Raw genomic sequence first — 23,081 nt, 5'->3', positions numbered from 1 at the left:
ATTTTATCATGTATAGAGCAAGGAGGCCATTCAGTGTATCCTGGTAGCTGCTTTCCTCATGGTGACCAGGACGTTGTTCGCTCCTCTTGCCTCCGCTTGGCATGGCTATGTGTCCCCACCCTTTTCTTGGTAAACCTGACAGTCCTCTTGTCCTTGGAGATCTTGAGCTCCATGATGTGTCACTCTTATGGGGTGAAGCTACATGCTCCTTAGATCATGTACTGCTTGAATTCTGAGTGCTTGATGAGGTGTCTGCAGTGGCAGCTGTGCCTTGGCTTACGCTCTTGGTCACCTTGTGGCCCTATTGAGTCCTATGGCCACGGGATAGCACGGAGCCATGGCTGCTATGCTTTAATGGCTGCTGTCACAGAAGCTCTGAGAGATGTTTTTATTCTTTGTTTTAAGCTATGCCTTGCACCTGTACAACAGTCTCCACATGGACCCATCCTATGCCATAAAATGTGCTGGCTGTCAGGACTTTTCAGGCTCTCCTCTTGTGTAATCAGCATTGTTGTCCTGTCACACAGGGCCTTTTTTGAAAGGATGACTGATGAGTGAGGGTGACAGGGAAAGAGTGGCATTTGACTCTGGCCAGGGCTGCTTCTCCAAGTAAACCCAGCCACAGTGACAGGTGAGGTGGGGAAGAAACATTTTATTTGTGACCCATGTCACAAATTTTCTCCTTAGTGTGCGAAATTTTTGCTTTCCTTGGAAGGTGAGCTGTGAGCTTGCTTATTTTAAAAACTGCAACCTGTGAGGAGAGAGGGTGTTCTTTGACAACATTACATCATCGAAGCCTCTAGGTGTTGAGTCATCATTATTTTTAGGCAGCTCCATGCTTTTTTTGGTTGTTCTAAGAATAGCCCCTGTGTCTGGACTCTACAGAAAGTCACCACAGTAAAGATTCTGTCACCACTCAGCAGTTGGGATAGGATGCCTTCTTAATTTTCAAGCTCAAGGCATACTTTTTAGAATTTTACTTGTAAACATTCTGCCTTTTTAGGTTTTTCCTGAGACGATTGACTTTGTCAGGAGCTGTCACTTGAAGTTGTTCAACCCTTTGTCAAAAGTACTTATAGCTGGAAACAACAACTATAACAACAGCAAAGTTTGAAGTCCTCCCTAATAAAAGTTTCCTTATTATCTGTATTCAATATACATTTGGTTTGTGAACACCTTAATCGGTGACTTTATCCAATTTTTAAACATTTCAAGACATATTTTCATGCCTTGCATTTTATAAATTAAGTGACTATAGATCCCTTATTTTAGGATATGGGGTGGGAGTGATGCTCTTGGAATTTATGCAGGATCTGCTAAAAGCAGCCAAAACACACGTTATTATACCCTGTTAAACTAAATAAGCATCTAAACTGTAAACTGTCTTGGAACTTGATGACAGGGCATTAAAAAGGATTGAGCAAGCCCAGAAATGGAACGTCGTGGGTCAATGTGGAGGCTGGTTTTCCTATTGCCTGTTCAGGGCATACACCCAAATAGGATCAATTTATTTTATGTGGCACTTTCAGGCCCATAAGAGTACTAATGGCTTCTGAGTATAACCAAATACTTTTCCAACTGAAGCATAAATGGAAGCATCTGCTTGGAACAAAATGAGGCAGTTGTTTAATGTTATAGTATACCTTTTGTGTCTGGAGATGACAGAGAACAGTCACAGAATCTGTGTCTACATGTGACTAAAGGCATTGGTGCCTGCTGGGAAGGCTAAACTTTCTTTTGAGTTACTGGTACTTTGGAGGGGTTGGTTCTGTTTTTATTATCTAAGAAATCAAGCCTCATCCTCACAAGGGTCATTCTGTCTCTAATTAGGGAAATGATATAGCAGAGTGATTGAGAGAGACAGGGCCTTAGCATCTATCAGTCTAAGTCCAAAACCAAATTCCACTGCTTATTAGTTGTGTGACCATAGGCAGTTTATTTAACCTTTCTAAACATCAATTTCCTTACCTGTAAAACAGCATCAAGTAACAGTATTTACCTCATAGGGTTCCCGTGAGGATATAAGTGATATAGGCCATGGTGCCTTGATCATAGTTAACTATAGCTATTGGCGAGCAATAATAATAGTTTCTGCCCATCAGTCTGATCTGCATCTTGCATCATTTAAAACTCATGGGACTCTGGGCCCGGCATGGTGGCTCATGCCAGTAATCCCAGCAGTTTGGGAGGCCGAGGTGGGTGGATCACCTGAGGACAGGAGTTCGAAACCAGCCTGACCAACATGGGGAAACCCCGTCTCTACTAAAAATACAAAAAAATTAGCCAGGCGTGCTGGCACGCGCCTGTAATCCCAGCTACTCAGGAGGCTGAGGCAGGAGAATTGCTTGAACCCAGGAGGTGAAAGTTGCAGTGAGCTGAGATTGCACCACCACACTCCAGCCTGGGCAACAAGAGCAAAACTCCATCTCAAAAAAAGACAAAAAACCTCATAGGACTCTTGCTTCCCTTTGCCTGTGGTTGCTGCATAACGCACCAAAGAGCAACTCTGGTCAGCTGCCATTGTCTAGTCTCACTACCCTCAGAAGAACTTCTAAATCCAGATGGGGGAGCAGTAAGCCAGATAAGTACCTTCTGAAATCTGAAGACATATGTTTATTCACAAGAACCAGCCCAGAAGAAAGTGCATTTGCTATCTCCCCTGCGTATAGAGTCTTGAACAGCTACACATTTCCTTACTGTACCAATAAATTGACAGTCTTTTGTCTTCATTTCTCCAGTGTTCACTAGAAAGTCCCATTGTCCTTTACATTGAATGTATAGTTAGAAAGACTAGATGCAGTCACGTGGCAATTCCATTCATATGCCTCCATGTGAAGCCTGGTAAGTGTTGGACTTGTAGTTGGTACAGCATCCTTAGAAGTTTTCTGAAAAGACAAGTCAGTTTCGCCTTCCTGTTTTGCCTTCCATTCCATCGTTGCATCAGTGCCTAAAGAAAACTGGATTGGTTGACCAAGCCTTCTCTGTGAGTAATTAAAGGCATTTCAAATTTTAATTTCAGGAAACAAAAGTCTACTGAATAGAAGATACATTCCTCTGCGGGTGCTTCATTCTTGATAATGGCAAATTTTGAGTATGTGTTAATTGTGATTGGCAATTTAAGCAGGCCCAATTACTTTAGAAGGAATTAACATTTACATTAGACAGAGAAGGTAAATGAGAACAGAGCCCTTTAAAATCTGAATACGATTTTTAAAATATATTCATTAAGTACTTTGGGAATTTTACTTAGAAAACTGTTCACTTAATCCAAGCACATTTTTCCTGAAGAAAATAGTGCAGGAAACATCATAGCAAAATAGCCACATGAAAAGTGACAGTTCTCTGGAAGAGAAACATCGTTATAAAGAGAATTTGAATTCATATGAATGACTTTATTACACTTAATGTTTTATATGATTAAATGAGTTATTTCAAAAAATAATTCTTTAGTGAGTCCTATATAAGCAGTGTAGAAAGAATGATAGCCAATAGCATACGTGGTAACCCTTTAAAAATCTCTTTTGGCACAGTTTATCATTTGTGTAATACTAATTATTGCTGGGCACAAAGTGAGAGGATTTATATTCCAATCTACATAGAAATGTCATCATGAATAAATAATGCATCACAACAACATATTTAATCATCAGAGACTTTGTTGCCAGAAATATAACTAATATGGGAGGCACACAACTTATCATGGCACAATCTCATTCAGGGTTTCTCCACTTCAGAATTACTGACGTTTCTGACTGATAATTCTTTGTGTGGGGGCTGCCCTGTGCTGCGTAGGATGTTTAGTAGCACCCCTGGCCTCTACCCACTGGCTGACAGTATGCCATTCCCCATCATGAGTACCCAAAATGTCCCCAGACATTGCCAGATGTCCCCTGGGGGACAAATTCACCTTGCTTGAGAATCACTGGCCCAGTTGATGGTTTCAAACTACAGATGAGAGGAGTTGCCTGGGCATTTCTCAATAATCTGTTCTAGGACCTCATCTTACTAGATAAGAATCTGCTGGGGTGGGTCTCTAGAAGCAGCACTAAAAAAAGAAAGTTATAATCTCATTCTCTGTATCTCATTCTGAGTTCTTTTCTTTCCTCTATTCTAAATGAGGAGGCTGAAATTCTTCAAGTCCTCTCTTTATGAGCTGCTTTGGGGCAGTCTCTGCTTAGTGACATGGAGGCTCCCATAAGCAGCCCTCCAAATATTCCTTCCTCATTCCCAAAAAACTGTCTTGTAAGGTCTCCCCAGAGTGTTTCTGCATGGGCCCCACGAGACCTGTCCCTGAGCCCGCTTCACAGACACCTCTCCCTCTGCTGCCATCATTACTGCACCCACTCTCAGGACACCAGAAATTGTGGGATTCAGACCAAGGAAAAGTTTTGTTTTGAGAGAATTTGTTTGTGGAGTTACCATTGGATCGGGTACCCAGATGGTTAGGCTCATCACTTTTATCACTGTGGTAATATTCAGTATCCCAGGAAAAGCAACTATCTTTGTGAGGCACATAGTGTGAATGGAACCTAAAGAAAGGTGACACAGGGATACTGGGTAATCAGCACATTGGTCAGAGGGAGTAAATTTTAAAGTACCAATGATAAATTAATTACCATATCAAATCACATGAAAGTCTTGTGCCAGGTTTGTATAGGTAGTCTGTGTTATTGGTGCCATTTTATAGTTCTACCCAGTAATATGCTGAAGTGGGCACTTACCCGCTCCACCAATTGTGTGCAGCATTTAACAACATGGATTAAATTGGCCATGGGAGTACTAACAACACAGAAATGAACAAACTATAAATCAGGCTTGTTTGTTTTCCTAGAGTATTAGTTTCCTATTACTTTTATAACAATTTACCACAAGCTTAGTGTTTTAAAGCAATGCAAATGTATCATCTTAGAGTTCTGGAGGTCAGAAGTCCTAAAATCTAGGTGTCAGCAGTCATGTATTCCTTCTGGAGGCTCTTGAGAAGAATCCATTTCCTTGTCTTTCCAGCTTCTAGAGGTTGCCTGCATTCCTTGACTTGTAGCCCCTTCCCCCAACTTCAAAGCCAACATTGTAAATCTTAATCTTTCACTACCCCTCTCTTTGACTTCTGCTTCCAATAGCACACCTCCTTCTCTGAGTTTGATCCTCTTGCCTCACTCTTATAGCCTTGTGTTACACCTGGATAATCCAGGATAATCTTCTCATTTTAAAGTCCTTAACGTAATCACATCTGCAGTGTTTCTTTTGCCTTGTAAAGTAATGTATTCATGGGTTTCAGGGTTTAGGGCATGGATATCCTTGGTAGGACTCGGGTAGGAGCGAGGATGAATTGTATTATGCTAATACCCCCTGAGAGCTGCTAACCAGCATACCACTGGTTATACTATACTGTATATTGCAGTTTCTCTGAATTTGGGAATATAGGCCTATCTGAGGACCATACAGACTAACACCTTTTCTCTTCTACAGTTTACTCCCCACGGCCTGATTTTCAGCATTCTAAAAAGGATCACTAAAATTTGATATTATATTCCTGATTATTATTATTGTTAACATAATTTCTTATGACACATAGAGGTAAAAAAGTTATTCACCCAAAGCCATGCAGAGATGCTCGTAAGTTTTTAATTGGTGAGCCAAGGTAAGGCTCCCCCTCTTCCAAAAAAAGTAAAATAATAATATACTTACAGATTCAGGAATGATTTTGTTAAAAATGTTTCCAAAAACATTCTTAAGTTTTCAGGTTTATAGTGAATATGCTTCTCGACTATTGCAAAATGGCATATACCCCACTTTCTGGAGTCAGATGTGCTACCATTGTGCCATGAGGTCACATATATCCCACCTTCTTATTATTAAATTGTGAAACCTCAAAATCAGATGAGCTGCCTCCCTCAGCTAAGTTGCTTATTATCACAAATAGGGATTTTTGAGTTGCTAATATCTTCGGCATGTATTAATTACCTAATTATGATGCAATTTAACAGTCAGTGAACACGTTGGCCAGGTCTGCTGGTAACTGGTGATTTTCATGTTTCATGTTTAGAAACAGCATTGCTTCTAAAGATATTGATGACTTTTGATGAAGCACACCAAATTATTTATTTATATATTTATATATTTATATATTTATATATTTATATATAAAGCTAAAGATAGGCCAGGTGCGGTGGCTCAGACCTGTAATCACAGCACTTTGGGAAGCTGAGACAGGCAAATCACCTGAGATCAGGAGTTCGAGACCAGCCTGACCAACATGGAGAAGCTCCATCTCTACTAAAAATACAAAATTAGCCAGGCATGGTGGCACATGCCTGTAATCCCAGCTACCCGGGAGGCTGAGGCAAGAGAATTGCTTGAACCAGGGAGGCGGAGGTTGTGGTGAGCCGAGATTGCACTATTCACCAGCCTGGGCAGCAAGAGCCAAACTCCATCTCAAAAAAAAACAAAACAAAACAAAACAAAAAATCCCCCAAAACACTAAAGCTTGCACAAAATAGTTATTATGGTAAATTAAACCTTTATAAGCTGGTACTAAGTGCAGTTAAAGCTTGTAACTACATCTTATAAATCATCTTAAAGAACATTGTAATTCATTAGTAGGAAAATAGGGTAACAAAGTAATGAAGATAATTTATTGTAAGCCTTCTATCTTAGTCACAACATTTTTGTCTCCGTGTTTGATCTTCAATATATCCAATTTCAAATGGAATTGTCATGCTTTTGACATGTAAATATACGGATGTAGTTTCCAATACAAAGTCAATACGTATCAGGGCCTTTTCTCCCTATTTGAATTTGAAATGAAGTGAAATTATTCTGATACTGGAAAAACAGAAATCCCTAATCCCATTGTTAATCGTCAGATAATATACTGGGCTTCATAAACTAATGGACACTCTAGAGCATGATTATTTTGCAACTTTAACTTTTGAAGAAATGTTGGGTTAAAGTTAAAGGAAGCCAGCCAATAAATGTTTTGTTGTTTTATTTATGTGAGGACTTTTATGTGTGCACTTCCTGTGGAGTTAGAGAACAATTTTTAGTGTCATATAAGTCACTTGGATCATCTCTAGGAACAAATATTTGAGTTGTTCGGATACCTGTGTGTGCCATGGAGGCATTAGAATCACCTCTAGTATTCATTGTTGTTGAGTGCTGACCAAAACAAGGAGCGGACTTCTATTGTTTTTCCATGAATGAATTTATTGAGGACTATGTGTTAGATAATGACCTTGCCACGTTATTTTTTCTCTAGAGGTTTTCATTAGCATTTAAAAGCAAGTTGGGGCCAGGCATGTGGCTCACACCTATAATCCCAGCACTTTGGGAGGCCAAGGTGGGAGGATTGCTTGAGCCCAGAAGGTGGAGGCTGCAGTGAGCCGTGATTGTGCCACTGCACTCCAGCCTCAGCAACAGAGCCAAGACCTTGTCTCAAAAAATAGTTTTTTTTTAAAATAGAAATCTTCCATGATATATTAAATTCAACCAGGAAAATGAAAGTGTCTACACAAACACATACACACACACACAGACATACACACATGCATACACACACAATGCTAGGAAGATAATCAATGAGGAAGAAATTGTTTAGCTGTTGCTTGAACTTTCCAGCAGAAAGTTCCTCCAAGAGCGCCTCCTGCTTCCATATTCTGCTTCTGTCTTCATTCATTAATTATTTACGTCAGTCATATTCTTCTCTGCCAGAGATCATTTTCCTGATTGATGGCATCTGGGGTTCTCCACGCAAAAGTATTTTAAAAGCTGTTTCAGGGAAAATCATTTTTTTCTTATTCCTCCTCTCTCAATTTTTAATAACTCTTAGAACCTTCAGCTAATAGCCTCCCTAAGTTCCCCGTCTGTTGTTTCCTATTTTGTATTCTTGATACACATGATGCTGGGAATTTGCTGTTGTACATACCTTTGAAGAAACCAATTTGCTATTGTACATAACTTTGAAGAAACCAATCTTTTATTTCTCAGTGAGAATGTATAAAAGTGAAATCACACCTGTGGAAAATCCACATTCCCCATGAGAAGGCAAATCTTAAAATTGGGAGGACTAGGAGGATTGAATTAAACTATAAAAGTGAGTGCATTCTCATTCATATATTCCTCTTATTTCCCTCTTCATTCTCCTCCTAAGCAATCTCATCCAAACCTTTAATTGCCACCTGTACACTAACAACTATGAACATTCTACCCCCGATCCAAACGGCCTCTCTGAGGTAGGTAACTGACATCTCCTCTTGATGTCTCATGATACAGAAAGTCATCTGCCAACCAGGTCTCCTTCCATTATTTCTTGTATTCCTGAACCAAACCACCCTACATCCAGTTTTTCCTGTCAGAAGCTCTCCTTCTCCCTCACCCAATCATTCTGTAGCTAATCCTGATGATGTTACCTCCTAAATATCTCTCCTATTTGACAGCTCACTTTTATCCCTGCTCCAAGCTTCAGGCATCTCTCATCTCGACTATTGCAGTTGCGCCTGTCTTGGTCTGTGACTGGTCCTCTCTTGTTGTTCTTCAATCCATTTCACTTTGAAGCTTGAAGTGCTTTGGTTTTTTGGTTTCAAAGCTCAAATATGGTATGTGTAAAACCCACCCAAAGCTTCCCATTCCTTTCAGGATGAAGGTCAGTATTCTTAGCCTGGCCTTTAAGGTCAACCTATCTCAAAACTTTTCCTTCACCTAGTTGCCCCTGGGCCTTCTGTCTCCAGCCATGCTAACTTTCTCTCCTTCTTTGAGTTTACAGCTGTTGTCATGTTCCCAGGTCTTTGCATGTGCTGATTTATCTGCCATATACACTGCCAGCCCCAACCCTTCTGTGCCAGGGCAAGACCTCGTTAGTTCCTCTGGGATACACCTTTAGAGTGCTGTGCTGCTTTCCTTCAGAGTGCTTATCTCAGCATGAATGATCTATTTCTTCGTGTGATTGTTAACTAACATCTTTACATTAGACCCTGGGGTCCATAAGGGCAAGAATGTACCTGCCTTAATGACCATTCTCTAGCACCTGGCACAGTGCCTGGCATGTAATTTGTTGGAAAAAAATGAATACAATACCTTTTAGGGATTCCTTCAGATTCTGCTTGTACTGATAGAGACATTTCATATGGAACCTATTTCTCTCAGAAATTAAAACGTTAATTACTCTCAAGATAATATTTTCCTTCTTCAGTGTAATAACCAAGAAAACTGAAGAGTACTCTGCAGTCTACCAAGAAGTTTGTGAGTTATTTGACCCTTACAGCAAATATGCAAGGTAAAAGATGCAGAGTTCTGTAGTAATTTGCTGATATTCACATAGATCTATCATAAGTGGGACTTGAACCCATATCTTTTGGCTTCGGGTTAAAATGCATCTGTTGTGCAAAGCTGCCTCTAAAGTGGCAAGTTCAGAGTACACCCTGTAAAAGTGTTTGTACAATTCTATTCATTTATATCTAGCATACTGTGTTCCCCTATATTAAGTGGGATGCTTTAGGTTCATTTCTGTAAAGGACTCTGGTTTCTATACTTTAGGTGCATTTCTATAAAGGACTCCTGGATCACCCCTTTTGCCCCCACTACTTACGTGTGGTTTATCTTTTTTTTTTTTTTTATACTTTAGGTTTTAGGGTACATGTGCACAATATGCAGGTTTGTTACATATGTATCCATGTGCCACGTTGATTTCCTGCACCCATTAACTCGTCATTTAGCATTAGGTATATCTCCTAATGTGTCCCTCCCCCCTTCCCCAACCCCACAACAGTTCCCAGAGTGTGATGTTCCCCTTCCTGTGTCCATGAGTTCTCATTGTTCAATTCCCACCTATGAGTGAGAACATGCGGTGTTTGGTTTTTTAAAACAATTATACATGTAATTAATATCATACTATAAGCTCTTGCTTAATTGATTACCCGATATCTCTGAGGCCGAGGTCATCTACCTTTTACCTTCTACATATTTACATTGCTGTTTTAGATGTGACACATTGGCCATATGAATTTACTCTCATTCCTAAAAGTAAAAATATAACAAGGTATAAACTGCATTGTAGAAGAGAATAGAGAGAAGATATCACCTGTCAAGAGATTTTAACACATTTTGAGAAGAAAGCAGATGGAGGGATGGCAACTAATTTAGCAGAGTGGAAGGAGTTTTCAGCTAAATTACCTCCACGAGGGAGAATATATTAAAAAACAAGCCCTCAAAAGTTCTGAGAGTTCTGGGACATCAGGTACAGGGAAGAGAAGGTACAGGAAGGTGAGCTTCATGGTTGGAAAGACGGAGATATAGTGAAAATTTAGCCATGCTCCTCTGTCCTGGGCCCTGAATATCCAAAGCATGATGATTACTTTCCAGGCCAGAGACTGGAGATTCTTCTCTGGAAATTTTAAGCCATTGCTCCTAAGAAAATCCGTCAGATCATTTATTTATTCATTTAGCAGATATTTATTGAGCTCCAACTATGTTTATTGTTCAAAGTACCACGAATAAGGCATAAACTATACCATTACTCATGGTGCATATCATCTTATGCAGAGAAATGACAATCATAAAAAAATACATAATGTGATTTTCAGTGGGGATAAATACTACAAGGTGATGCTGGTGTGGTGAGGGACCCTTTTTTTCTTTTCTTTTTTTTTTTTTTTTTTTTGCATCATTCTTATATTTGATCAGGGAGTAAAAATATTTGGCAGAACCAGTACTCCCTAGCCCCAGTGAATCTTCACTTACCTCTCATTGGCTGGTACCCTTAGATGCAAAACAGCCTGGAAAAACAAGCACCTATCTGAGAGGAATGGGCCAACCAGGCCTAGCTTAGACCTAACAGATTCATCCTGTAGCTGAATTGTGGTCCTTAGTAAATCAAGGCTCTCATCAAGGGAGAAGAAAGAAATCGCTTATGTGGAATCAAGAGACAATGTCTGCCATAAACTTATGCTTGGATTGCTTGAAAGTTTGAATTGTCTATCTGTTGGTTTATCTCGTTTCTTTTGAAAATGCAGAGCCCTCTGATGGTTGTATGTCAATACAGCTATATTGCATTCGAGGTCATGTGACTCAGAATCCGGGTTAAGAGAATAGGATGTCAGAAAGCAATGAGAATGTTCATTAGTGTATTAATCTGATAGGTATGTCATTATTTATTTACTCAATACACATTTTATCCAGTCTTGATATGCACGAAGCTCTTGGCAAACAATTAGATGAAAGATAGTTGCTAAATTTGTTGAGTTCTGAATACTATATTCCTGGCATGATTTTAATTATTTTACATGTATAATCTTATTTAACTTTAATAACTATGCAATGGGAAAGGTACTAATACTTATGTCCATTTACCAATGAGGAAATTGAAGGTCAGTAACTAATCCAAGGTCAACTAGGGACGTGGGCCTAAAAGGTCTGTCTCTAAAGCCCATGCATGTAACCAGTAAGCTGGACTGCTGAGAAGAATAAGTAACAGTTCCTGTGGCACACTAAGTGAACAAAGTAAGAGATGATAATGTGGTTTTAAAGGTATTAACTGTGTAGTTTTTATAAGGATTCATATAATTTTCCTAAAATTTTGTTCTACAGGGTTCATTCTAAATTCCAGTTATTCAAAACATTTAAAATTATTTCAGAGATGCAGAAAACTATCCTGGTAATAAAGACCCCTCTCTTACCCTCCTAATAAGACTCTTTCTTCCATATTATTCCCAATGACCCTAGGAGGGAGGATCATTGTTATCTGCCTTCTATTTAGAGAAGCAAAGTAACTTTCTTGAGGTCACATATTTAATAAGTTAGCAAAAGGATTCACATACAGGTTTGCTACTTAAACCCTATCCTTTACTTGCTAAAAGTCTGCCAGAGTTCAAATCTCATCTCTACCACTTGCTAGCTGTGTGACCTTGAGCAAGTTACTTAAACACTCCGTGCTTCCCTCTGTGTTATACTCTTTTTATAAGTGTGCTTTTCACAGCACAGTTTTATTGAACACCTGACCTGTTTACACAGTAGATGTTCAATAAAAAATACCTTCTTCTTTACCCATGAATTTATGTTTTCTTTTCCCTTCTTGTATGCTAGATCTGTTTTGTATCATGGAGGCATTTTAGTTTTTCATTCTAAGCTTTAGGGCTCATTCGTTTACCTGTATGTATTTGCATAGCCAGCTGTTCCTGTCATTCAAAAATGTCTATGGAATACAGTGTTCAGCTGCCTACTATTTTCCCACGCAGATTAATTAAAGTGATTGGTACTAAAAGCGGTAAAATTGCTTGTCTTTTTAAAAACTGCTTGATGATGAAAAGAATCACATTTATCCAAAAATTCCTGCGTCTTTAATAATAATTTTATTACAGGAACACTGAAAGTAAAACCTAGAGAAGGTCTATTATACATAATGAAATGCAATTATGAAATCATTTTATCTATGTTTAGAAACATTCTGAAAAAATATTCATTTAAAATAGCAATAAAATAATAATTAAATTTCTGTGGGAAGGAAATGTAACACACCTTTTAAAGAAGTAATCAGTCAGCTGGGCACGGTGGCTCATGCCTGTAATCCCAGCACTTTGGGAAGCTGAGGGGAGTGGATCATCTGAGGTCAGAAGTTCGACACCAGCCTGACCAACATGGTGAAACCCCGTCTTTACTAAAAATAAAAAAATTAGCTGGGCGTGGTGGTGGGCACCTGTAGTCCTAGCTACTCGGTAGGCTGAGACAGGAGAATCACTTGAACCGGGAGACAGAGGTTGCAGTGAGCCAAGATTGTGTCACTGCACTCCAGCCTGGGTGACAAGGTGAGACTCTGTCTCAAAAAAAAAAAAAAAGAAAGAAGTAATTAGCCTCTATCTGAACAAACTTCCAGAGTTAAAGCTATTGCGAAGTGAACCACTGAGAAACATTTAATGTATAATTGTAATTGAGAAGTTAATTTTATCTCATAAGGATGGCCGAGCTTCTGAAGATCAAGAATTCAGATTTTGATATATGCTGTTTTTTTTAAGGTAAATAGGCACATAAATTATAACTCAGGGAACTACTCATAGGTATTCACATTTTATGTAGTTCCAAACTGTAATTTAATTTTTTTCAGCTTCTGATTGTAGAAAATGAGCAAGGAGACATCAGCAGAGATGGGAGAATAAACTAAAATATCTTTTTTTAAAAAAAAAATTCTTACATCAGTCTAAATATATCTTCACTAGAATACAGTTACCAAAGTATAGTCTGATAATTCCTGGGGGTTACGAAGATCCTTTCGGGGATCTGTGACGTCAACCACAATATTAAAAGTGGCAAAATGTTATCTCTTTTTAGGTATGAGGATGTTTTTGCCTTTTTCACTTATATTCTCACACAGGTGCACAGTGGAGTTTTCTAGGGGCTGCATGATGTGTGATGATGTCATTGCTCTGAGGACTAATGGAATGAGCTTTTGTGCATTCCTGTGCTTTAAAGCTTTGCTCAAATTTTTAATACAGTAAATACACACTGATATAATCCACATAAATGAAAGACCTTTGGTGTCCTCAATAATTTCTAAAAGCATAATGGATCTCTAAGACCACAAAGTTCCAGAGCCACTGCTCTAGAATAAGATCGCTCCTGGCAGATCATCTTGCAAGAGCTGTTGACATCCAGCCCGTTGGAGAAGGGGGACCACATGCGTGCCTGAGAAGTCTAATTTTCTCTGTCAAGATCATTATTTGGTATGTATTATACAATTATTTGTTCCTGGCTAGAACAAAACTCCATGAGGGTAAGGGTTTTTTGACTGCTTTGTTCACCACTCTATGCCCAGGGCTTTTAACAGTATCCAGTACGCCCCCAATATGCATTTGTTTAAATTTGAAAGCATTGATTAAAATCTCAGACATTGAAATATTTAACTGTTTACTACGTGCTAACCTTGTTATATATATTATCTATAATATTCCCAGAATCCCTGGGTGGAAGATACATTATCTCCGTTCTGTTTAAGGAAGTGAAGTAACTTGTCCCAGGTCACACAGTCTGTCAGGGGCAGCCTAAGGACTCACACATTGCCGCCTCTGCTCCACTGGCTCCTTGAGGCCAGATAAGTAGGGGTGTGTGGCAGATATCACAGATCTAAGGAGTTCGGTATAGAGGGGTCAACTCATTCAGAAGAAAACAACAATGCATTCTAGGGATAGGTGTCGGCAAGCAGAATCTGATGCCAAGGAGGTCAGGGTCAGAGAAGAAGCACTGGAGGATGGGTTGGTAAACTGAGTCCATGACAAAGGCAGGTAACTTTCTGGCTTGTTTCATGCCCTTTGCTTCAAAGTCAGGACATCCTAGTGATTAAGATGGGAGGACTGGAGTTTGTCTGCTGGGATTTGAGTCCCGGTTCTTCTACTTGCTTGCTGTGTGATGTCTGGTTAGTTGCTTAAGCCTTCTGTGCTTCCGTTTTCTCATGTGTAACATGAATGTGATGATAATATTCCCACTTACCTTGTGGGACTGTTTTGAAATTAAGTGAATTGATAATATTTGGATAGTCCATAAAATGGTGCCTTGCTCTTACTAAGTTCTGTATAAGTCTATGTAAGTGCGAGTGGTTATTTTATTGGAAATTGTCAGGGGCTCATGAAACTTCATTGTGAGTAAAAGGGATGAACCAGGTTTCAGTGGAGTCAGAGGCAGGGCTGCTTGGATGGTGGTACAGAGCGGTTAGCTCGCAGGTTCGAGAACCACACTGTTGTCACTTATTGGCTGTGTGTTCTTGGGTTAGTTACCTAACCTTTTTGTGCCTCAGCTTCCTTCTATATAAAATAGAGAAGATAAGAGGGCTGATGTCATTGAATTTTGTAAAGTGGTAAGTTAGTGAATATAAACGGTTTAGAGAAGTACCTGGACCATGGTATGTGGTATACTCAATGTAGTTCTTACTGCATCATCAGATTATGCCTTCAGTGATTGGAAAAGGAAGTTCAGTCTAATCTCAGAAATCAAAGGTGTGGCAAAAATTGTAACTATCTAAGACAATAGGATTTAAAATATGATAATCAGATCACAATAAAAACAATGAGATAGTAAGGTACCCATAATTAAATTACAAAATGTATAAGGAAACAGGTTAATGATTTATACAAGTAGATTAAAAAAATGTCTATCGAAGGTGAAACCCTGAGTATTGACTTCAGAGAGGAAGGGTCAATATTCTCGATCTAATAAGTCCATACTATACCAAGGAAGAGGAAAGAGCTCACCAGAGTTGTGGGTAGGAATCAACCTTCAAGAAGGAGGACAAATAGCTTGGTCTCATCTTGTCTCTTTTCCGTTCTCTCTTGCTTTTTTCTTTGTTCTATCCTCTACAATATTGAAAAGTGTAAAATACAAACACTATAGGATTGGCCATCTAGAGTCCTAGGTTTTAGACTTGGTCTGGTCTGCTATAACCAGCAGTGTGATCTTAGACAAGCCACTTGGCCTCCTGGGACCCCAGTCTCCTCATTTGGAAATAAGAAGGCAAATTATCTTAAGAGTCCTTTCTTAGGCTGATTCTGGGAATCACCTGAACAATCCAGAAATACTAGGACTTCCTGGAATAAAATTAGGAATCCAGATGGTCTAATACTAATGCTTAGACCGAGTCCTTCACCAAGGCACTAGATACCCCAAATGAAACACCTGGACCTCCCCAGGAACCAAGGTCCTCTGGATCCTCTGGCCTGACGGTCACAGGAGGACTGTCTGAGATAAGTCTATCTGGTTCTAAAGTAATGCATACTTGACAAGAAGTTGGTTATCTTGACATATCATTATTCCTTGTGAAAAATGCCCTTGAGAGCTTCGTTTATTCTCTTCACCTCCTCATCAGTAGTACTGTGCTAACATTTCTGTTATTCATCATGTTTTAAAATTAGCTTCTTAATCCTCTTAATATTTTCAACTTCTCTGCCTTGAGATAGGCACCCAGCCTGAACTTGGTTTTGTGCAGCCTTTGTACAGCATATAAATAACAAGAATAGATTGTTCCCATAGCCTTGGCTTCTTCACTAAATTAACCACATTTGCTCATTGCTCTTATTTTTGTTCTTGGTGGAATAAACCTAAATTTTCTTAACTAAATTTGGCTTTGAAATTCTATGGTATGTTCTCTATCTCCATTCACGTTGATGTTGGTAGCTTTTTAAATCTGGAACATGTCTTCCTTCGTTTTTAAAAGCATCCCTTTTCTATGAGGCTTTGGCTTATTTTCTTTTTCTTTTACTAGCTTCTCTTTCTTCTCTACTCCCTGTCTTAGTCCATTTGTGTTACTATGAAGGAATACCTGAGGTTGGTAATTGATAAAGAAAAGAAGTTTATTTGTTGTTCTGCAGGCTGTATAGGAAGCGTGGTGCCAGCATCTGCTTCTGGTGAGGGCTTCAGGCTGCTTCCACTCATGGCAGAAGAAAAAGGAGTACAGAGATCACAAGGCTAGAAAGGAGGCCAGAGAGGGCTGGGCCGGGGAGGTGCCAGGCTCTTTTTCACAACCAGCTCGCAGGAGAACTCTCACAGGAACTAACAGAGTGAGAACTCACTCAGTTCCCGCCACTCGGGAAGGATATTAATCTATTAGTGAGGGATCCTCCCTCATGTCCCCAACACCTCCCATTAAGCCCCACCTCCAACACTGGGGATCAGATTTCAAAATGAGATTTGGAAGAGTCAAACCAAACTACAGCACTCCCTAAGGAATCTATTCTTATGGTCCTATACGTAGCTCACTTCTTATTTCTAAATAATTATCTCCTTGGAAATTATGTTTACTAACAGCTTTCTATCTCCTTTAAGCAGATGATGTTTATGTTTTGATATTTATTTATTTTTATCAGCTGGTTACTTTCATCATTCATTAGCCATTTATTGAGTACCTATTATGAATGATGTACTGGGATGGTACTAAGGATATAAAGATCAGTGACTTTCTCTACTTTTAAAGAGTTCTAATGGAGTCTCATTGAAGTGACAGACACAGAGTTAGATAATGCCAACCCAATATAACATGCTAAACTAGGATGTTAAACAAACTGCTTTTGGAACCTGGAGAAGTGAGTAACTGACCTCTGAGGGCTATCAAGGAAAGGTTTCCTGGAAGAAAGGACATTGGCAGTGGGTATTAAAGGTTGAGTACGAGTTTGTGAGTTGTGACGTCTCCCAACTTCCTTCTGCTCTGTTCACTCTGATGTTTCACCGTCACCTTAAATTTAACATGTCAAAAGTCAAATTCTTTATCTTTCACCCTAAATTACTTCACTCACTTGAGTTTCCTATTACATTATTCTCCGAATCATCCTTTTGGCATTTTTGTCTCTTTCCTCTCTGTTGTCCTGCTGTCAGCCACAAAGTCATCTGCATGCTTTCTTCATTTATTCATTCAGTTGTTCCCACTGCCTCAGACACTTCATACTCTGCCACCTCCTGCCTGGGTTATTACAATGGACTCCAACTGATTCATCTGCCTAAGTGTACTTTCCCCATTTAATCTGTTTTGTACATCATTGCCCATTGCTCTTTTTTTGAATATCAGTTTGAGTTTGTCACTCATCTATTTAGAAATAATGGCAAACTGACACTTGCTCAATGCTTGGATGGTTTGTGAAGTACTTTTAAACAATGTTATTTCATTATCAAAACAACTTTGTGAAATAAATACTGGACCTTACTGAATATCCTCTAAATTTAGAATTCAGTAGTCTATGAGCTCCTGTAACCAGGTATGACATCATGTTAATCTCAGCCTTCTTAGTGCCTAGCACAGTGCTGATTCATAAATGATGTTAAAAACATATTATGGATTCACTCCTGCCTAGTGTCTGTGCATCTTTATGTGCCCAGTTAAAAATACTTGATCAGGCTGGGTTTGGTGGCTCATGTCTGTAATCCCAGCTGTTTGGGAGGCCGAGGAGGGCGGATTACCTGAGGTCAAGAGTTCGAGACCAGCCTGGCCAACATGATAAAACCCCATCTCTACTAAAAGTACAAAAAAAGTAGCTGGGCCTGATGGTGGGGGCCTGTAATCCCAGCTATTCGGGAGGCCGAGTCAGGAGAATCACTTGAACCCAGGAGGGGAGGTTGCAGTGAGCCGAGATCGCACCATTGCACTCCAGCCTGGGCGACAGAGTGAGACACCATCTCAAAAAAAAAAAACAAAAAAAAAAGTTTATCAGAAGACATTGAAATGACATTATAAAAAATAACAGGACAGTTTTGCCAATATTTCCAGTGTTGATTCCACACCCTGCTCAGCAATCAGAGAATCACTTCTTCATGCTGTGATAACAGCTGTTGCTGAACCGCTCTTGAGCCTGAAGATTCCTGATGGATTCTTAACAGTCAGTGCTATATAGATACAGAACCACTCCTTGTAAATAGCTCCCCTTAATGATGCAGCCAAGACCCTTGCACACGGTAGTCTGTATTATTCTTAAAATCAGACTCAATTTAATTATCTTGCATGGATTTTAGTGATGCGATGATAACTAAAACATTTGTTTAAATGCTCTAGTCTTTCAGGTTTTTTATTTTTTTTATTGGGAGTGTTCTGTGGCTTATAATCTGTACTCTTTGTTTATCTGCCTGTCTTAACTCCTGAATTCATAGGAAAACTGGTTGTAGAAGGGATAATATTAAATATACTTAAAAATATTAATGAAGTAAAATAATTTAAGTCTTGTCTGCGAGAATTTGAAATTTTTAAATCTGACAACACAGTGAAAAGGATCTGTCTACTCTTGTCTGGCATGAATCAATTTGGGTAAAAAGACTACATGACTTTTTTGGTTGTCAATGTTTTTATGAAATCGTAGAACATAATCTATACTGAATTTTGAAAGGCAGTTTGCCAACACGAAGAATAAATGAACCAGCAGACTATTTAGAAATGTGCTTGACTTATTTATGTTCTTTCTCAGCCAAAATGGTTTGAAGACGTGAGGCTTTCTTTCCAAGAGTCCCTGCTGCCATCTGCTGGTCTTCGTTATTCAGCAGCCAACTTCTAAATGGAGACTGGATGACATGGTTCTATGAGATATGATTTTCAGGCGAAAAATATTTTGTAATTTTATTATATTTTAAAAATAGAAGTAAATACTAAATTGAGATTAAATAAACAGATAATCTGCTTGGAACAATTTATTTTTATAAAATCTTGGACAAAAATTTAAAACAGGGTCCCAGGGAAAGTCATCTTTCTCATATTAACATGTACCTTCCGTGGGTGAAATCAGGTGGTTTGAAGCTGTGATAGATTGGATTTGAAGTGAAGCAAGCTCCAAACTCCAGTACTCTGTGTGTGGATGAGGAAGAAGTTGGAATATTGGGAGAAGAGCATACTAGGCCTTCTAAACCAGTGGTTCTCAAGCTCTGGCAGCATCAGAATCACTTGGAAGGACTGTTTGAAAAAAGGCTGTTGGACCTTATCTAGTGGTATACTATTAAATGCTTTACAACTGGCTTATTGGTTAGAAGGCCCTGATGTGTAGCATTTGCTGACTTCCATGATGTAAATGCTCCCGATGTGGCTGGTTTCAAACTTTCCACATGGCATCACTAAATGTAGAGTTGAGAAGAGATGTACTGTAGCTCACCATTATGTCGTATTTTCACCATATGCCTACAATATATGCACACGGCCTGAAGAGCACAGATTGTAGCCAAATTATGTTATTTTCGTTTTTCTTTTGGGCTTTTTTTATTAACTCGGCTCAGCCTCCGCTTTCCGAGTAGCTAGGAATACAGGCATGCACCGCCACGCCCCGCTAATTTTTGTATTTTTAGTAGAGATGAAGTTTCACCATGTTGGCCAGGATGGTCTTGATCTCCTGACCTTGTGATCTGCCCACCTCGGCCTCCTAAAGTGCTGGGATTACAGGCATGAGCCACTGTGCCTGGCCAATCACGTTATTTTCTAAAGAAGCATTGAATTTTGAATATTTATTATTTCTGTCTTAATTCATTTACCTGCAACTGTATATATATATATATATATATATATATATGTGTATATATATATATATATATATATATGTGTATATATATATATATGTGTATATATATATATATGTGTGTATATATATGTGTATATATATATACACACACACATATATATACAGTTATATATATACAGTTTTATATATATATATATATATATATATATGAATGATGATTATATTTAACAATCAGCCGATAAAATTCCTGGAAATTTAAGTCACTCCCCCAGAGTGGATGGGAGCTGGCTCCCAGCACATGAGTAGTTCCACCTGTAGCATGTCTGGGGTGGGTCGGTGGGTCCGGGGACACTGAGACTGGTCAGACAAGAATGACAAAAAGATCCATGTAGTCATTAAAGGGTGGTTGCAAGGCACTGACTGTAATGGGGCGGATATGAAATCCAAATTTTGTAAGGAATTGAGGACGTGGAGCAAGTTACTTTGATTCTGGATGGCGGAAAAGTGGCAGCCTTAATGATTAGAGGGCTGAATGAAGTGGAAGAATTTTTGGAAGGGTCAGAGGGGAATATTTGAAGTGTTTATCATTTCCGTTTTAATTGATTAACTTGCACATTTATATAATTTAGTTTTTAGTGATGGCTTTAGAGTTTTAAAGTGTTTGCTTTAAAAATTCAGGTTATTTGTTTCTGACCTTATAATGGACGTTAGATACCTAAGGTATAAGATATTTTGTTAAGATAATGTTATATTACTATATTATCATAAATTTCCTTTCTTGAAGTTCAAATAAGGATAGTGATAATAATCTCATACATAATTAATGTCAAATGATGTACAAAACAAGGGTGGGATTTGTGAGAGAACATTGGCATTTGCACCAGACAGCTGGATTCAAGTTTCAGATTATTCATTTAATAGCTGTGTGACTCTGATCACAGTAAAAATAAATAAATAAATCTAAGCCTCAGTTTTCTCATCAGTGAAATAGATCTAATAGCTTCTGCAATTAAGTATTGCAAAAATTAATTGTGTGTGTAAATTACCTGGCACAGTGGCTGGCTCTTAGGAAATGACAGCTTTATTTTTATTGTAGTAGCATTAGACCTGTCACACAAATACTTAAGAGTTTTAGTTTGTTTCTCTGAAATACACTACCCCCAAATGAAATTGAATATGTTGGATTATGTCAATAAGATTATATATAAGGAATTAGAGAAAACTGGAACATCAGTGTTTTACCCCAGCTCCTGTATTGTTTGGGGAACAGACTTCAGAAAATGGCCAGAGGAGTAATGGCAACTGAATGGTAGAGGGATTCTTTCCCTGCAGTTCTTGGTTATCATGAATGAAGAGTGTCCTGCTTTTTATCCAAATTGGTATGTCCCTCTCTTGGTTTTTTAAAACTAAATTTTAATCTGAGTTCATTTTCATAATCTTTCTTCATCAATTTGTTTCTCTTTATTGACTTTTTAATCAGGAGGCTTAGAAACAAATTATAGCTCTTAAAGAATAAATCATATGTGAGAGCTCTTTGAGGTAAGATATGCACATCCAAACAACAGTGAGATATCATTTTTATCTCTCAAATATGTGAAGTGAGTGAAGCTAACACTCAGTAGGGGAGAACATGTAGTGAATCCTTCATGAGGGATTGTAAATTGGTACCTTTCTGAAAAGCTGTTGGACAATACAGCAAGAGTCATAAAAATGCCCATGAATTTTGACATAGCATTTTCCATCTATGACACATGTATTCTCCATCTATGCATTTACTTGAAGGAAATAGTAAAGCAATATTGGACAAAGATTTAGGAACAAACATATTCATCACAATGAAAATAGCAAAATAAGTATGGAAGAGATAAACTAAAGTCTAGCAATGTGAGAATGGTTTAAAATGATGGCACATTTATGCAATGGTAAATGCTGTAAGATTGAATTTTTTGGACAAGACAAAAAATATAAAACTGAATGTTTTGTATAATCTCAGTTCTATAATAAGCACAGAAAAAATTTTGGAATGTCTATCAAAACATTAACCATTGTTATCAGTATGGTAGAAAATCAGAGCAGGGCACAGTGGCTCATGCCTGTAATCCCAGCACTTTGGGAGGCCAAGGTGGGTGGATCGCTTGAGCCCAGGAGTTCGAGACCAGCCTAGGCAACATGATGAAACCCCATCTCTACAAAAAATAAAAACATTAGCTGGGGATGGTGGTACATGTCTGTAGTCCCAAGTCCTAGCCACTCGGAAGGCTGAGGTGGGAGGATTGCTTGAGCCTGGGAGGTTGAGGCTGCAGTGAGCCATGATTGTGCCACTATACTCCAGCATGGGTGACAGAGCGAGACACTATCTGAAAAAAAGAAAAGAAAGAAAAAGACAATCAGACAACTTTCATTTTGTTCTTATTTAAAAACCTATCTATTTTCCAACATTCTACGATAACGATGTTTATTTTTATATTAAAAATGAAACTTTAAAGGATGTTAAACTTACTGAGGAAGAAGGTATCATACTAGATCCTTCCACTTTTGACCCTCTTACTCTTTGCTTCCGATAATTGAATGTCTGCCATTCCTTCATTATTGGAATTGCTTGTTTAGAAGTAATTGGTGCCTTAAGTGGTCAACTGCAAAGACCTCTTCTTAGCCCTTAGCTCACTTAATTTTTTACAAAATCTTACTTAATCGATTTCTCCTTTATTCATTTTTAAATAACAGCTTTATTGAGAGGTAATTCATATACAGTTATCCCTCAGTATCCATGGGTTCTGAATCCATAGATTGAATCAATTGTGGTTTGAAAGTATTAAAAAATATTGTGTCTGTACTGAACATGTGCAAACTTTTTTCTTGCCCCTATTACCTAAACAATACAGCATAACAACAATTTACATAGCATTTACATTGCACTAAGTATTATAAGTAATCTACAGTTGATTTAAATTATCCAAGAGTTTGTTAATAGTTATATGCAAATACTACATCATTTTATATCAGAGACTCAAGTATCCATGGATTTTAGTATTCATGGGAGATCCTGGAACAAATCTCTCACAGATATTGAGGAACAAGTGCATACGAAATTCATTATTTTGAAATGTACAATCATTGTTTTGTCCTTCACATGCT

The 23,081-nt window shown here is 38.5% G+C and overlaps 1 protein-coding gene across 2 annotated transcripts in view; it reads left to right on the top strand.

Moving 5' to 3' along the window:
• RCAN2 (regulator of calcineurin 2) overlaps positions 1 to 23,081 on the top strand; it is a 285,432-nt gene that overhangs the window by 54,454 nt on the left and 207,897 nt on the right. The window lies entirely within an intron of this gene.

This window comes from Symphalangus syndactylus, chromosome 23 (genome assembly GCF_028878055.3).
Source record: "Symphalangus syndactylus isolate Jambi chromosome 23, NHGRI_mSymSyn1-v2.1_pri, whole genome shotgun sequence".
Taxonomy (NCBI): domain Eukaryota; kingdom Metazoa; phylum Chordata; class Mammalia; order Primates; family Hylobatidae; genus Symphalangus; species Symphalangus syndactylus.
Note: the sequence above shows the minus strand (reverse complement) of the source record. Positions and strands in the feature narration are given on the sequence as shown.